This window comes from Sphaerodactylus townsendi, linkage group LG01 (assembly GCF_021028975.2).
Source record: "Sphaerodactylus townsendi isolate TG3544 linkage group LG01, MPM_Stown_v2.3, whole genome shotgun sequence".
Classification (NCBI taxonomy): Eukaryota; Metazoa; Chordata; class Lepidosauria; order Squamata; family Sphaerodactylidae; genus Sphaerodactylus; species Sphaerodactylus townsendi.
Genome location: NC_059425.1, coordinates 17663192 through 17668711, shown reverse-complemented (window position 1 = coordinate 17668711; position 5520 = coordinate 17663192). Strand labels below are relative to the sequence as shown.

Here is a 5520-nt window from a genome sequence, read left to right as displayed (position 1 = left end):
ACATCTCCTACCTGACATACATCTATTGTTCCCTGGGTAAGTGCCATCCAGAAAACAAAGTTGATGCCCCTTTAACAAAGCATGCTATTATGCAAAGCAACGGCTCCCCCTGCTGCTAATTGAAAACATTACTCTTTCAGGCAATTGAATTGATCCTAGCGGACTTTTCTTAAGGTGTCTCTTTCACCCTCTCTCCATCTAAGATGCCTGAGGGGTGGATACACCCGGAGGGCAAGAAGCACCCTAGCTGATCTCTCTCCTTCCCCTCCGCCATCTTAGACGGAAGGCCCGTGCAATGAAAAAGATTGTGGATACATTTTGAACGGAGCCGATGCACATATTTAAGTTCATTAGTTAGCAAAGGAGCAGCAGTATAAAAGCTATTTAGTCTTTCCTCTGAGAAGCATGCTCTGATGTCTCTAAGGAAAGATGGCAAATATCCTCCCAGTTAGTTATACAATGATTGCATTATAATAAATGGCTGTTGTGACATGCCTCTGAAGCTTCCAGGCAAAGATGAAGGCAAAATGATGGAGTTAAAGAAGGCAGTAGGAGAAGTTAAAGAAGGGGAAAACTACAGGTGAAGGAGTTAAAAGTAGCAGACCATGGCCTCACAGCCTGGAAAACCCACAACTGCCAGTTGATTCTGGCTATGAAGGCCTTTGACAATACATAATCAATACATAATACACTGCTACAGTGTGTAACAGACTTCCCTCTGTGATACACCTCTGAAGATGCCAGCCACAGATGCAGGCGAAACGTTAGGAGCAAGATCCACCAGACCATGGCCACACAGCCCGGAAAACTCACCAGAACCTGTTGAATCTAGCTGTGAAAGCCTTCGACAATACATAATCATTTTCTTTCATCTGCAGCAAACGGTTGACACCTTTACGGTTACTGCGGCATTCAGAGACAGCTGAGAATCTCTCAGAGGCCATGAAAAGGAAACAGGAGAGATTTATTTTTTTGTCATGCACCAAATCCAGCTCGGCTGAAAAACTCCTCTCTGAAGGACCCGTGGTAATTAATTTTAATTAGTATTTCTGCTTTGGTTCCTGTGAGCCGCTGTAGATCCCCTGGATGATTCCCTTGAGCTTTCTGTTTCACATGGATTTGGAATTATCTGCTGTGTACTGAGATTCTCCTTTGGAATCTCATCCTTAGCATTATCTGTGAAATGGGTGGAGTTTTCTAGAATATATTCTAAACAATTCCTTAAGGACATGTTCCCACAGCTGGGATCCTCCTGGTTTTACTCCTTGTGACTCGCCTGAGGACTGGAGAATATTTGATTGTCGTGCGTGGGCCTCACAACATAACTTCAGCCCAGGGGTTAGGCAATCTTTTTGGGCCTCAAATGCCCAAAAAAGGCCTAATTGTGACAATGTTGATGTGCCAACAAGCCAGAATGAGGGAGGGGAAAACCACGGGTTGTGCTCAGCCAGGAGCAAGGGACGCTTCAATGGTGCCAGCAGCATCTCTGGGATTGCAGTGGACTCACCTGGTAGGACTGTGCTGGCCTGGGAAGCAATAAAGGGCAGGAGCTACACCTGCTTCCTTCTCTTTGGGCCCAATTTTGCCCATGGCACCGGGAAAAACAATCCAGTGCGCTGCTGTCATAGAGTTGGAAGAGACCCCAAGGGCCATCAAGTCCAACCTCCTGCAATGCAGGAAGACACAATCAAAGCACTCCTGACAGATGGCCATCCAGCCTGTTTAAAAACCTCCAAAGAAGGAGACTCCACCACACCCCGAGTTCGTGCATTCCACTGTCGAACAGCCCTTTATCAGTTTTTTCTGATGTTTAGGTGGAATCTCCTGTGCCAATACAGAAGAGGAGCCAACATGGCTCAGTGGCAGAGCGAGCAGAAGATTCCAGTTTGATTACTGGCCTCTCCGGTTAAAAAGGAGCTGACAGTAGGCAATGGGAAAGGCCTCTGCATGAGACCCCGGAGAGATGCTGCCAGTCTGAGCAGACAATATGCCCTTGATGGACCAAACATATACAGGTAGTTCTGGTGGGTTTTCTGGGCTGTGTGGCCGTGGTCTAGTGAATCTTGTTCCTAACGTTCGCTTGCATCTGTGGCTGGCATCTTCAGAGGTGCATCACAGAGGGAAGCCCCACCTGCAATACAATACTATCAACCACATCTTTGCATAACAAGTTCCACCCAAACACTTACTGATTGGTTCCCCACCCTGGGACACAGACAATATATACCCCAAACATTCCCTTCCCTCTGGACACAGTAACAGACTTCCCCCTGTGATACCTCTGAAGATGCCAGCCACAGATGCAGGGGAAACGTTAGGAACAAGATCCACCAGACCACGGCCCGGAAAACCCACCAGAAGCAGTTGAATCCGGCCATGAAAGCCTTCAACAATATACAGGTAGCTTCCTGTTTGTACACGACTGATTTAATCATTCCAGTTTGGGAATGAACAAAGAAAAAGCCAGAAAAGCATGGGTCAGTAACAGTATTTATTGTAACAGACAATCTCCGAAGAACAGCTGTCTAGAACTACATCCTATGTGGTCCAGGAAGCAGCATGGAATATATTTCAGGACGCTGGTCTTCACAGAGGAAGGGCATGCCAGCCCCCCCCCTTCTGAAATGGAGGAAATCATAGAGAGATCGCATCAGAGCTTCGGGTCAGGAGTTCAGACTTTCCTCCTTATTCTCTCTTTTTGTAGTTTTCGAGGTTTACCAGGATGTAGCAAGATGGTACCATGAATGTCAGGAAGAAAGTAGTCAGGCCGATGACAGTCTCCTGCATAGGACAAAGAAGGAAAACTCACTATTGAGACCAGAAGGTAGCAGTTGGCAATCAAAGGCCCCTGGGCTGATCTCTCCATCCCCACCAAGAACCAAAGAGAACCATCCAGGAAGGGAGTGGCCATGAACTCAGCCCCAACCAATCACCCAGAGTCAGCACACAGCTGATAGGATCTGAGCCTGGGTTCATAACCACATTCTGCCCAACAACCTGCCAGGCAACCATGGGCCAATCACAGACTCGGCCTGAACTACTACACCGCGTTGTGTCCAGCTCTGAGCTCCTTGGAGGAAGGACGGAATAAAAAAGGCATGACATAGAGATTATAGCCACTGTGAATTGTTCCAGTTATAATTACTGAAACTGCATGGTGATCAATTGACACTCTGAAGTCTAAGAAACATTTTATATACATGATGATCATCACACATATCCTACAGATGAATCACAGAACTACAGAGTTGGAAAGAACCATACAGGCCCTCTAGCTTAACCTCCTGCTCAATGCAGGATCAACATCTGGCTCGACAACACTACATGCAAAAGGGTCTGAGAGTCTTAGCAGACCACATACTGAACATGAGTTAGCAGTGTGATGCGGCGGCCAAGAAAACCAATGTGATTCTGGCCTGTATCAATAGGAGTATAGTGTCTAGAAGGTTGAGGATGCTGACAAGCTGGAATGGGTTTAGAGGAGGGCGACCAAAATGGTAAAAGTTCTGGAATTCATGCCCTACGAGGAGAGACTTACGGAGCTGGCGATGTTGTGTTTGAGAAGAGAAGGTTAAGAGGTGATATGATAGCCATGTTTAGAGATTTGAAGGGATGTCATGTTGGTGAGGGGGCAAGCTTGTTTTCTGCTGCTCCAGAGACTAGGACCAGGAGTAATGGGTTCAAGGTGAAGGAAAAGAGATTCCATCTAAACATCAGGAAAAACTTCCTGACAGTAAGGGTTGTTCAACAGCAGAAGGAACTACCTCGGAGTGTGGTGGAGTCTCCTTCTTTGGAGGTTTTTTAAGAGAGGCTGGATAGTCATCTGTCAGGAGTGCTTTGATTGTGTATTCTTGCATTGCAGGGGTTGGACTTGATGGCCCTTGTGGTCTCTATGATTCTTCAGCATCCCTGTCACTATTCACACATTCACCATTTCCAAGCCGTGCAGCTAACACTCAAAAACCTCAGCCTCTAGGACTCCTGAACATCTCCCTCCACTACAGATGTCATCTTCACATAACTGCCACCACCTTAACTTTTTCATACTGGATCCATTATCTTACTGCACACCATAAGATCCTCATTCCCTGATCAACCAACCCTTAGGCCACTCCGACCCACTTCAATGGGCGTTCAGAATCAGTTTGTTCTGCATGCTGCTCAATTTTGGCTTCAGAGCAGTCCTGGAAGACACAACAGAACTACTCCAAAGACATCTGTTTACATCAGGTCTTCCAAAGGCAGTCTTAAATATGCACAGGCGTAAACAGCAATACAGACTTTCTGGACCCTTCCCCTCTTCTAACCCCATTTTCCTGAACCCTGACCAATAGCCCGTTGCGGTCCTATAGCACTGAATGTTTGATATTTCATCTTGCCTAATTCAACTATTTCTTGTATTCTGCGATCCAACCTTGGGTCTCAATGAGAAAAGCAAACGAAGCAAATAAATAAATGAAGCCAATAAAATTAAAATAAACACCCCTCTTTTGCCCCCGTGGGTTTCTTGCTCCCTTAACACCTCATTTTCATCCCTCAGTCTTCATACTGGGGGTTGTGAAGGTGGGCCTTGGAGATCTCACGGATTTAAAGCTGATCTCCAAATTACAGAGATCAGCTGGAGAAAATGCAGGGGGGGGGCGCAGATAGACATTCTGTTAAGCACCCCCCCCCCGCCTTCACCCTAACTCTCCAGGATTATCCCAATCCAGAGTTAGCAACCCCATGAAAGCCCAGTGAGAATACCACTGGGGTATATTCCGTTGTCATCGTCGTCGCCCCGCCCCGCCCCCAAAATGTCCAGCAGCATCTCCTTCTGTTACGACCTTTCTGTCCCAGCCTTCCGCAGAGACGCTCAGAGGCATACAAACTTGTATCTTTTCCAACAACCCTTTGAGGTAGGCAAGGCGAGGGAATGATTCAGAGCTTCATAGCTGAGTGAAAATCGTCACCCTGCACACTATCCACTATGCCACTCTGCCTTTCGCCTTTCCAACCACACGACACGCCCTCCCCCCAGCCTGTTCCGAACTCCCGCCCTCCTTGAACTCGCCCCATCTTGCCCCTTCCCCACCACCACGAGATCTCACCAGCGGCCCTATGGGGTCCTTGGGCGGGTTGGAAGCGATGCTCCGGGCAGGGCGGGCGGCCAAGCCCGGAAGCCGCAGCCCCCTTCTCAGCACCTGTAAAGACATGGCGGCGGCGGCGACCCCCTTTCTCCTTGACCGGGCAGCGAGAGAGGGCAAGGCGGCAGGCCAGGAACGGAAGTGACGCGTTCCCAGGGCTTAAGCACCATAGACGCATGGGAGGACCAAAGAAAGGCGCTCACTCGGCTTCCGGGATGGTCTCGCTCTAGTCTAGGCATTGGAATCTCTATGATGAAAGCTCCTAATGCTCTTGTGGGCTAGAACTCCTTTTGACTCTTTTTGGTTTTCGTTCTCTCTCTCTCTCTCGCTCTCTCTCTCTCTTTGTATCGCATTTTTTGCATCATTTTTTTCTCTGTAAACGATTTGCTGCGAT

The 5520-nt window shown here is 47.9% G+C and overlaps 1 long non-coding RNA gene across 1 annotated transcript; it reads right to left on the bottom strand.

The window, feature by feature from the left end:
• Positions 1–2478: 2478 nt before the first annotated feature.
• Positions 2479–5298, bottom strand: LOC125441492. The gene is made up of 2 exons (XR_007245868.1): positions 5091–5298; positions 2479–2781 (listed from the first exon to the last, which is right to left on the bottom strand). It is a non-coding gene; the product is annotated as an uncharacterized LOC125441492 (long non-coding RNA).
• Between the last annotated feature and the right edge of the window lie 222 nt (positions 5299–5520).